Raw genomic sequence first — 12,292 nt, forward strand, 5'->3', positions numbered from 1 at the left:
GCCATAGGTTAGGCTGAAAGGCGTCTCCCCGGTAGGAGTCCGATGCGTGGTCCGATACGCCCAAAGGACATTCTCGAGTTCCTCGACCCAAGCTTGCCCCGTCCGTCCGATCCGCGCTTTGATACCTTGGAGGATTGTCCGATTTGTGACCTCGGCCTCGCCGTTGGTTTGGGGATGCGACACGGACGTGAACCGATGTTCGATCCCGAACTCCTCGCAGAAGTCTCGGAAATGCTTGTTATCAAACTGTCGACCGTTATCCGAGATGAGGACCCGAGGTACCCCAAATCGGACAATGATGTTCTTCTTTACGAACTTCCGGACTTGCGCCTCCGTGATGGTGGCCAGTGGCTCTGCCTCCACCCACTTGGTGAAGTAGTCGATGGCGACAATCAAAAATTTCCGCTGGGCCGAAGCGATGGGGAATGGTCCGAGGATATCCATTCCCCACTGTGCAAAGGGCCAGGGGGCGGTGATTGGCGCCAAGGGAACAGAGGGGACTCTCTGGATGTTGGCGTGGCGCTGGCAGGCGTCGCATTTCCGTACGTGATCCTTTGAGTCTTCCAATAAGGTCGGCCAATAGTAGCCTTGCCTCATGATCTTATGTGCCAGGGACCTAGCCCCCAGGTGCGATCCGCAGATGCCTTCGTGGACTTCGCTGAGGGCGTAAGCCGCCTCCGAAGGGCGGAGGCACCTTAAGAGGGGGGCAGTGAACGAGGTCCGATACAGCCTTCCTTCGTAGAGTACGTAGTGGGTGGACTTCATAACAAGTCGCCGAGCTTGATCTTCATCTTCGGGGAGGATCCCTTCGGCGAGGTAAGCTACAAGCGGGTCCATCCAAGATGGTTCCGGATCAATTGCCATTACCGCTTCAGCCTCGCCGATGCTCGGGGCATCTAGGGTCTTCAGGTATATCGCTCTTGACAAGTTGTGTGCCTCAGCGCCCACCAAGCGGGACAACCTGTCGGCCCTAGCATTTTCGCTCCTTGGGACCTGCTGAATGTCAATACTGCCGAGGTCGGGAATGAGTGCTTGCACCTTCCGGACGTAGCTCTGCATGGTCGGGCTCCGTGCCTCGAACTCCCCTCGAACCTGCCCAACCACCAGCTGGGAGTCGGTGAAGACCTTCAGACGCCGGATGCCGAGCTCCTTGGCGAGTTTGAGTCCCGTGACTAGGGCCTCGTACTCCGCCTCATTGTTGGTCACTGGAAATCCGAACCTCAAGGCATACTCGGCTATCACTCCATCGGGATTGGTAAGGACCAGCCCAGCCCCTCCACCTTCAGGGTTCGACGACCCGTCAATGTGGAGCGTCCAGATCGGGAGATCGAGGCTGGGTGTTTCCGGCGGCCTAGGTTCCGTCTCCTGCACAGTGCACTCAGCGAGAAAGTCCGCGAGCACCTGGGCCTTGATGGCGGGCCGGGGCTGGTAGCGGATGTCGAACTCACCAAGTTCTACTGCCCACTTCACCAGCCGTCCCGCATTCTCAGGATTGCTGAGGATCTGCCGCAGTGGTTGATCGGTCAAAAGGGTGACAGAATGAGCCTGGAAATAGGGGCGAAGCCTCCTGGTCGCAGTCAGCAGCGCGAAGGCGATCTTTTCAGCCTTCGTGTACCGCGTCTCGGCATCCCGGAGGACTCGGCTGGTGTAGTACACGGGCTTCTGAAGTTTTGCCTCTTCCCGAACCAGTACTGCGCTGACTGCGGTTGGGGAGACCGCCAGGTAAAGGTAGAGCATCTCCCCCTCTTGCGGCTTGGACAGCAGGGGAGGAGACGCCATGTACTCCTTGAGCTGGTCGAACGCCACTTGACATTCAGCCGTCCAGAGGAAGTCTTTCGGGCGCTTCAACACCTTGAAGAACGGTTGGCAGCGTTCGGCCGATTTTGCCACAAATCGTCCGAGCGCGGCGACCCTCCCAGCGAGCTCCTGAACCTCCTTCACTTTGGTCGGAGGGGACATATCTTGGATGGCCTTGATTTTGTCCGGGTTGGCCTCGATCCCCCGCTGGTTGACAATGAAGCCGAGGAACCTCCCGGCCGAAGCACCAAAGGCGCACTTCGCTGGGTTTAGCTTCATACGAAACTTCCGCAAGGTGGCGAAGGTCTCCTCCAGATCCGCAATGTGCTGATCCGCATGGCGGCTCTTTACCAGCATATCGTCCACGTACACCTCCATGTTCCGGCCGATCTGCTCCTTGAAGATTTTATTGACGAGGCGCTGGTAAGTAGCGCCAGCGTTCTTCAGACCGAAAGGCATTACCTTGTAACAGTACAGCCCCCTGTCTGTTATGAAGGCCGTTTTCTCCTCGTCCTGTGGAGCCATCATTATTTGGTTGTAGCCGGAGAAGGCGTCCATGAAAGACAGCAGCTGATATCCGGAAGTCGCGTCGACCAGTTGGTCTATTCGCGGAAGCGGAAAGCTATCCTTGGGGCACGCCTTGTTCAGGTCGGTGTAGTCGACGCACATCCTCCACTTTCCGCTCGCCTTCCGGACAAGTACGACGTTTGCCAGCCACTCGGGGTAGTTCACTTCCCTTATGAAACCTGCCTCCAAGAGTTTGTCTACCTCCTGGTCGACCACCCGGATCCGATCCGGGGCACAGTGTCTCTTCTTTTGCTTTACTGGTCGGTGGGTCGGGTCGACGTTGAGGGCATGAGAAATGACCTCCGGGTCGATCCCAGGTACATCGGCCGCCGACCAGGCAAACACATCAGCATTGGCTCGGAGGAATTCCACTAACCGGAGCCGAGCTTCCAAGTCGAGGTTGGCACCGACCCGGACCGTGCGGTCCGGGCGGCCTTCTTCGAGGGGAACTTCGATTACGCCCTCGGCCGGCTCCCCGTGCCGCAAGGCCACTTCGTCTCTGGCGTCAAGGGACTCGACGCTTAGGGCCTCCATGGGCTTCTTCCCTTTGAGAGTTGCTAAGAAACACTGCCGTGCGGTTGGTTGGTCACCTCGGACCTCTCCAATCCCGGCCGCCGTGGGGAACCGCATGAGCAAATGGTAGGTAGAAACCACCGCGCGAAGGGCGTTCAGTCCGGGTCGTCCGAGGATAGCGTTGTAGGCCGAGGGGACACGGACGACCAAGAACCCGAGTCGCACTGTGGCTTCTGCGGGTGCAACGCCCGCAGTCACAGGCAGCTCAATGACACCTTCGGCCGAGATAGCGTCTCCAGTGAATCCTATGAGGGGGGTGGATGTTTTGTGCAACCATTGTCGGGACAAGCTCATCTTTTGGAAGGCCTCGTAATACAAAATATCAGCTGAGCTTCCACTATCCACAAGAACAAGCCTTACATCATAGTTCGCCATAGTGAGAGAGATCACCATGGCGTCATCGTGGGGAGTCTGAACCCCCTTTACATCTTCATCACAAAAAGTGATTACATTTCCGACCCGCTGCCTCTTCGCGACGGCCACTCCTGATGCTTCCGCCGAGCCCCCCGCGTTCCTCACGGGCCGAGAGCAGCCCCCAGTGATGGTGTGGATCACTCCCGCAACGGGTCGATTCTGCTCCCGAGGCTCCTGAGGGGCCGGGTCGGCCGGACGCGGGTCTGCCGGGGGACGTCGGTCGTTTACATATCGACCGAGACGCCCTCGGCGAATGAGAGCCTCGATCTCGTCCCGAAGCTGGAAGCAGTCTTCGGTATCGTGGCCGTGGTCTCGGTGGTACTCACAGTACGCCCGAGAAGGCCTCTTCCCAGGGATCTTCTTCATCTGCCTCGGGACCGGGAGGTCCTCCCGCCCCTTGACCTCCATGAGGATCTGGGTCCGGGGGGCCAGGAGTGGGGTGTACCGGTTGAAGCGTCGGTGCGGAGAACGAGGGCGTGTGGCGCCGTGGTTCCTTGCTGGTGACGGGCTTCTGCGCCGGCGTTGAGGCGTCGGGCTCCTCCTCTGGGGTGCCTCTTTTCGCCTTTTCTTCCCGGGCTTTAGAGGGGCCTCGGCGGCCTCCTTGTTCCGGTGGGATGCTGCCTCCTCGGCGTCTGCATACTGGTTTGCCCGAGATAACAGCTCCGGGAAGCTCCGCGGCAGGCGTTTGTCCAGGGAGAAGGTGAGTCTGCCCTTCCGGAAGCCACGCTTCAGGGCTGAGAGAGCCACTTCCTGGCTCAGGTTCCGGACCTCCAGTGTAGCCTTGTTGAAGCGGGTGAGATAATCCCGCAGGCTTTCTCCCTCGTTTTGCCGGACATCAAAGAGGGAGTCGGAGACCAGTCGCCGCCTGCTACTGACGGCGAAATGGCTGATGAAGAAGCGGGTGAACTGGTCGAAGGACTGGATGGAGTTAGCCTCCAGGCCGGCGAACCATGCCCTTGCCGGGCCACGGAGGGTCGCCGGGAAGGCCTTGCAGAGGAGCGGATCCGATGCTCCATGGAGGAGCATAAGAGTCCTGAAACTCTCCACGTGGTCCCGCGGGTCCGCCGCCCCGTCGTAGGGTTCGATCGCCGGCATTTTGAACCCCGGCGGGTTCGGGGTCCGCAGGATCCTCGAGGCAAGCGCCGGCTGGGAGGAGATCTCCAAGTCGGCGGAGGGATCTTTGGAGTGGCCCTTCAGGACCTGGAGTTGTCTGTGGAGATCGTCCACCCGCCGGTCCAGGGAGCGCGACCGGTGGGTGGGGGACAAGGAGCGGCGCGAGGGGGACCGACTGGAGCGCGGGCCCCTCGAGGACTGGGGTGTCTGAGAACGCGCCCGGGTCCGCCTCTCGTACCCCGCACAGCTCCGATGAGAAGGTCCTGGCAGAATGGACCGCACTCGAGAATCCTCCTCGCGCCGGCGCTCCTCTCCATGGGAGAGGAAGGAGCGCGGGTTGTGAGGAAGAGGCGAGTGCTCGGGGGGCAGCGGCTCCTGAGCCCGTTGCGGCACCCGAGAGATCACACCCTGCAGATTCTGCACTGCCTCCGCGAGGGTGCGAACCTGCTGGGCTAGCTGGTCGAACTGAGCAGCTTCGACCGTCTGAATGGGAGAAGGGGCGGTGGAGTGCTGCTGAGAGTGCGTTGGGGACGCAGCAGCCTCTCGGCCGGAGGCGCGAGAGGCTCCGCGACCGGAAGCATTGGAAGCTCCACGACCACCTCGCCGTGCCATTACGATCGTTCTAAGATTCGGGCCCTTCCTCTAGCGCCAACTGTTGCTGGTGGTCCAAACCGAGAACGATTGGCACTGCGGTGTGAACGGGGTTCCGTCTGAGTTGTCTTGGTTGGTGTTGGTTGCGCCCCACCTTCCGCCAAGAAACCTGCAAACAAGCCTTGCACCACCACCAGGGTGGTGATGGCCCTCCGACGGTCAAGTCAGAGGAGATTGGAGGAGGAGGAGAGGTGATAATCGCAAGTAAGAGAGTGCTCTGGGAGATATTGCTCACCTCCCCCCTTTCTCCCCCCAGCCGCATATATACCTGGCTGGGGGGTCTCTCAGGGGGGTTCGTTATCGTGGGGCACGATGGTGTGGCCACTGACATGGCCGTTACAGGGCGTCGTGGAGCAGCACCGGGTACGGCCACGTCAGGGCATAGTGGGGCTCCGCTTTGTACGGCTGATGCAGGAGATCGTGGAGCAGCATCGGATACAGCCGTTGCAGGGAGTAGTGGAGCAGGAGGCCGCGGCGTGCCTCTGGGGAATAGCCTGTCGTTATCAAGAGATCTCCGACTCGGGGTCGGAGCGCTGGATCAAAGGGCAGCCGGCTCGGGGTCGGGCTGCGGAGCCGAGGATGTCCGACTCGGGGTCGGATTGCTGGATCAAAGGGCAGCCGACTCGGGGTCGGGCTGCGGGGCCGAGGATGTCCGACTCGGGGTCGGATTGCTGGATCAAAGGACAGCCGACTCGGGGTCGGGCTGCGGGGCCGAGGATGTCCGACTCGGGGTCGGATTGCTGGATCAAAGGGCAGCCGTAGTCTTCCTGGGCGCGCGTGCCGGTCACGTGGGGCATGGCGGCTTAGTTCCCCCGTAACAATTATTATTATTATTATTATTATTATTATTCTGTCCTGTATGGTTGCATTACAAGAAAAACCTTAGGATGAGATGAGATAGACGATAATCCAAAACGAACCGTATGATGAATGAGGCCTATACAAATGAAAATTTTGATTGGTGTAGTGCGCTGCTGATGTGGTGTGCGTGATATAGGGTGTAATTTCTCTTAAAACTCTCAAGTACTTGGTGATTGCTTAAATGCATGGCTTATATTTTAGTGTGTAAATGAATGGCTGATGCAGCACAGGAGGATAGGACCATAGCTATGTTATCTCTATCCACAGTTCATGGACATCGTATAGTCTTGTCTTCATCTGGCAGTCTCTTAAGTCTTTGCTATTTGCAATCAAAAATTTTGTGCTGTCATGAGCAAGTGAATCTTGATCTCGGATGAGCGTAAGTCCAAAATGTGAATGCCAATATTTATCACCGACCATTACCAAGTTGTTTTCAAGTCCTCTAACCTTTGTGCAGCTTCTGCTTTCTTATATTCTTTGGCTTTTCTGTCGTCTGTTCGATGGGTGTATCTGCGGTGCCGAGGCTCGTGTTGCATCGCTTCGCCCAAGCCTACTGCGCCCAAAAAGAGCAAGTGCGCATGCCACTAGTGTTGGATTAGCCAAAGTATGAGTTTAAATGCTTTGAAATTCAAAGACTTCCGGTGCTATTACACCAACTGTTTGAAAGAAGAAATGATAGAGTATAGCTGGGACTACGATCAGAATAATATTGCTGCTCCCATTGGTAAATCAGAGTTCTACTGGAAGTAATTTAATGATAGAAGGTAAAGATACAAATTAACTGATTTTATTGATAGGTGAAAAGGTTTTTTTGTTCAAATTATGTCCACCAATTGTTTCTAAAAGACAAACAATATGGTAGCTATCAGATTTGGTACCGTTTGTCAGATCGGAAATCATGCTAGATCAGCCTCGACTCATCACTAGCCTTCACTCGGCCTGTCTCATAATTCATATTGGTCATCTTTGTGGACTCGGCCAATAAGCCGATCCTCATTTAGAAGTACCTTCGAGATGATCTAGTCGGCTTTTTTGAATCCCTTTTCAAATCATATTTCATAGTCGCTGCATATACGATGATCCTTGGATGCTACGATATAATAATATAAGAAACCATCCTCACTTCTAGAGCTTCAATAATTCAAAACAACTTAGGTACATGACATAGGTTGGAAGGGTAGGTGCTTTGGTTAGATCACAAGATTTTGACCAATCTAACATTCCACTTATTGCAAACCATCCGGTCCACAAGTTTTTCATTTACATCGCATAATTCTGATTAGCATAAGGTCGCATGTATTGCCAATATTTGTACTATATAATGATTAATGTTCGTTTTTCTATTTAAATTCACCATCTTTCAAAAGAATGCCTTTTTTTATCACATTCCATGATCTCTGTGAAGTTCAATGGATTTTATCTATCTTTATTTTTCTTACAAAAATTTGTCAAGTCGGCGCAAATTTAATTTCATATATCCTCGTAATCTGCATAAGTGTGAGTGAGCTACTCTCTTTAATAGCATTTTTTCCTTCTGAAATACTCTTGCAGAATTACATTAGCTTTGATTTATGATATGAACCATTTAACTACATAAAGATTAAAATTCTATTGTGATCCTCGGTTTTGCCTTTGTCTGATGGAAGGATGCCTTCTTGATTGTTCATTTGCATATGCCACTGACATCAGCAACCATACAAATAGGGCACAAGTGACTGCTTGGGGTGTTTATAATGCTGATTGCCCATGGGTGGGTCAGTTTCAGTTAAGTTAGAATTTATGTCAAGGGCATTGAATCTTTGAATTAGGTTTTATTTGGGTTCAGGATACTAACTAGTATGGTTAGCAAAGTCTTTGGATGTCGGTACCAATGACCTATGTCCGAGTCCTGCCCTCACCTCGATTTCGATCAATCTTTGGTCTGATTGGGTGTGATTTTCTGCATCACCCATCCCTATTCTACACTTTTGCTGTGCCTACATTTTGATGATTTTAACCATGCTTAGAACATGCTTGAGCTATGTGGACAACAACTCATCCTCGCATGGAGTCTGTCCTCCCATGCAGCCATTTCCACTGGTAGCCTAAGTAAATGTGCATGCATGCCTGGTCGTGTCATGCAAATGTTTTGGGAGTTCTAAGATATCAGTAGGTAATTTTGATCGAAATAACCAAGACATGGAAAAACTTGCAACAATTTGGTTTTGGAGTCATTTCCGATGAAAACTAAAACCATTTATTCTATTCCTACGAGTTCTTGGTTTTCGATTTGCTCATGTAGTAGTTTATCTTGGCTATCATCAAGTTCATCAAGTTTTTGAATTAGATAAGAACAGAATACCTCTCGGCTTTTCTAGGGTTATAACCATTAATGGATCGAAACAGAACAAATCGACTTTTCTATGATTGTAATCACATGATCGGAATGTTCCTCTCTCTTAGGAATGTGATCCCTCTATAGTTGTAATTAGGTAATCTTGTGTACTCTATATATACTGATTATAATAATGCAGTGCAGTCTAGCCATTAATTCCCAACGTCAGTCATGATTGATAAATTTTCTTAGTAATCTTTCCTCTGGTCTTGACTGCTATAATCTTCATGCATGATGTCCATGAGATACTAAGTAATGCATCTCATTTCCCTCTTGAATCTAAGATGATAGATAGGGAATATGCGAGCGAAGTTCGGGCTGGTTCATGTGCTGTCTGACTTAGTAAGCCCAAGTTAATAATGGGCTGGGCCAAACATCTGACCCTGACAAAAGGTCCTCAAGTTCTCTCTATAACATGGTGGAATCTGCTCATGCTGGAGACATCATGAGATGGTTTGCTTGAGATTGACATCTTAAACATATGGACCAGACAGTGAAAACTTGGCTACATTTCACTTATTCTCGCATAATTCTGTATTATTAGGCTACAACATAACAAGATCTACCAAAAAAATCCAAGTTGATAGGGACAACTATTGACCTAACGAATCTGACTATCTGACATGACCTTGCTCCTGCACTAATGCATCCAAAGATGAACATGCATGGTTCGCAAGCTGGATGCTCGACCATGAATCCATCCACTATTAGAAGAGATAGTACGTAGCTACTTTTCCTGAGAATGGTGGACCATAGTTTCACAGTATGTAAAAATTCTGAGGCAGGAACCAGGTCTTTTCTGAGGGTACGCATTTCTCCAAGCACAGTCGTACCGTATCCCGAGCCGGTTGCCGACTGTGGGAGCCAACAGCCATTGTCGTGGTGCTCCCACCGAATTAATTTTTTTCTTGGCGTACCAACTGGATCCTGCCATGGACTTTGGACTGAGCCCACATTTGCTGACTTAGTATGAAACTGCCATTGACGTGAGAAGCTAAATTTGGAGGCTGGGGAGAGAACAAGTTGGAAATGTGCAATAATTCCACATGGAATGCTGGAAGCTTTGCGTCAACTCAAGGAGGTGGAGATATTTGCATGGCCCATGCTCGACCAGGTCGGTCCAGAATTTTAGACTCAGGATCCGTGCCTTCAACAAGTTGTCTTTTCGTCTGTTGTTGATGGAGCAAATCAGACTTTTAGGCATACTTTTTTGTCAGCTATAGTTGATTTGAGGATCATTTCAAATTTATCATACAATACCTGACCGGAAGTATATATAATCTGGTCTTTAGTAATTAAAGCTGGCTTGAATCTAATTAGTTGGGTCGGCTCTGGGTCTCCATGTCCTCTTTGTGCTCAACCGACACTGCAAAAAGAATTAAGACTTTGGAAGTCTTTGTAACGGTTGGAATGGTGCATGGAAGTCTAGCTTGCTCGGCAAAAGGAGGAGGTCTCAGCAATGAAATCCAGAGACCAAGTAAATGAGTAGTAAATAATGCCGGCTTCCGAGTTCTAGGAATGGCAGTTGATGGAGGCAGGGATAATTATTTGGATTAACCGAACGTGAGGTTGACGTTCTACTGGTTAGAACGTATAGAATTAATATACTCTGCAATTACTCCGAGGTGAGTAATGGCATGTGCATGCGAGGTCAAATTCTATGAATTGAAGCGTGCAAGCTACGGATTTTGTCATGCTGGCCAATAGGCCCTTGATAGCTGAAGGAAATCTAGACAAACCATGTGGGAGGAGGATGAGAATGCTAGAGATCTAGAGCCAAATCTTTGAAGCAAAAGTCACAAGTAGGACGGTCCAATGTGGATTCTCTCTCCAACAGCGACCTGTCTATAGGTTTGGCCTCACCATGGAAGCGTCCCTCGTAGAGTAACCTCGTGTACATGGAACATCCTGCAGCTTTGAAGCCACTAGTTGATCTTCTCCAACAACCACTCGAATCAGCTAGCTTATACGTCAAGTAGTGTCCAAAGGGGGACCAAAAAAAGGAAGAAGAATCCCTATCCGAGAACAAACGTAACTTCAGCTTGTTGCTGTGCTCATGAAGGGTCAATTATTGCTTACGGTGCATATGGCTAACTATAATCTGGCATTTCTTTCTTTTTCTCATGTAGTAAGCACCTTTCGAGAGATTTCTCGTGTAGAACTTCTTCCATGCATGTTTTAAAGATTCAGCAATGTGCTTGTCTTTGAGAGTAGTTTGTGAAGGTAGCTGGCATCATGCAATGCGCATGGTACTAAATGAGTTATCCTATGCTTGAAAGATTTAGTTATGTATTAGATAAGGCTACCTGTCTGTTGTCACCTTATTCGTTTATTTTATGTGCGGATGCTCTTTCGAGAATGTTGAAAGATACTTCAGAGGCAAATTCTCTGTTAATTTACCAGTCAAGGCATTCGAGGACAACTATTTCTTTTCTTTTCTTTGCTGATAATTGCATATTTTTCGCTTGAGCTTCTGTGTCTAATGCATTGGTCTTAGTCTCTATTATTGATAATTATTGTAGAGTTTCGGGATAGATGGTGAATGTTGAAAAATCGGTGATAAAGTTTAGTCCGAAGGTCGGTACTCTTATAAGACAACGTATTAAGAATCATCTGCATGTTCAAGAATCAGATGGGGCATGGATATATCTAGGAATCCATATTTCTGGTAAAAAACCGACTTTTTCAAGAATTTCTACTTCTGCAGATTGCAATAGTTTGATTCATCACTTTTTGGATAGATTAGAGAGTTAGAAGTGGAAAGCTCTTTCTATGATGCTGAGGGTTATACTCATGAAATCAATTCTATTTGCTTTACCTATTTAATTGTTGGCTAACACAATTATTTCTAAGGGAGTACCATTAAAGTTGGAAGGTATTACTAAGCATTTTCTATGGGTTCAACGGAGAATTCTAAAAGGGTGCATCTAATCTCATGGGACTATGTGTGTCGGGCTATTCGGGATAGTGGTTTAAGTATTCCCTCGTTGATAGCTAGGAATGAGGAACTTCTAGCCAAACATGCTGCAAGATTTCTGTTGATGAGTGATGGCTTTTAGAGTTTATTTATGAGGGCAAAATATGGGCCCTGGTCTTTTATGTCTTATCCAATTTGCTCCTCGAGCGCCTCTCCAATTGGCAAGAAAATTTGCTCTTTTACTTCAATTATTTAGTCTAATATTAGAAGGCATATTAGTAATGGTAGATCCATTGATGTGCTCCATGATCCATGGCTCTTATCTACTCTGTTGGCTTGGTGGCTATTCTAGTTGGTACTTCTACGTTACAAGGACTTATGGTGAAGGATTTCATGATGTCTGAAGAAAGGAGATAGAATCGGTTACTTACCACTCAGATGTTTTTGAAGAACTCGCGGATAAAATTTTATCTATTCCAATCTCAGCTGGCGACTATAGTGATAGGTTGGGATGGGGTCCATCTGTTATCAACTTTTTTAACCTAAACGTCGACCTAATTGTAACATTGCTTGGACGTGGATGATACGAATGATGTGTTCTTTACATTCTATCAAGGTATTTCATGTCTACAGAGAAGCTAATAGTGCAGTTAGTATTAGGTGGTATCTTATGTAGCTGAGCTTACCGGATCTATATTATGGGACTCTACTATATATCTTCCTTGTCCATTGGTTAATATTCTGTATGCTAATTCTTATGGATGTATTTACACTTATATGATTTAATTTATCCATTTTACCACCAAAAAAAACCTAATAATGTACATGATGTTCCTCGCAAGTACTTGTGAAAGCAGCAAATACTACGCAATAATGCAGGTAACATGGATCACTTGGACGAGGGAGCAAATCCAATGCCCCTCCCTAACATTATGCAGCACAACTGGAATCAGAGAGGTTGTTGAATGATTCACATGACATGCATTGCAGGTATTAGAAGATGCATGCACTCGAGAACTAAGTTG

The sequence above is a fragment of the Phoenix dactylifera genome, chromosome 8 (assembly GCF_051530095.1).
Source record: "Phoenix dactylifera cultivar Ajwa chromosome 8, Ajwa_hap1_PhDact_Kaust_v1.1, whole genome shotgun sequence".
Taxonomy (NCBI): domain Eukaryota; kingdom Viridiplantae; phylum Streptophyta; class Magnoliopsida; order Arecales; family Arecaceae; genus Phoenix; species Phoenix dactylifera.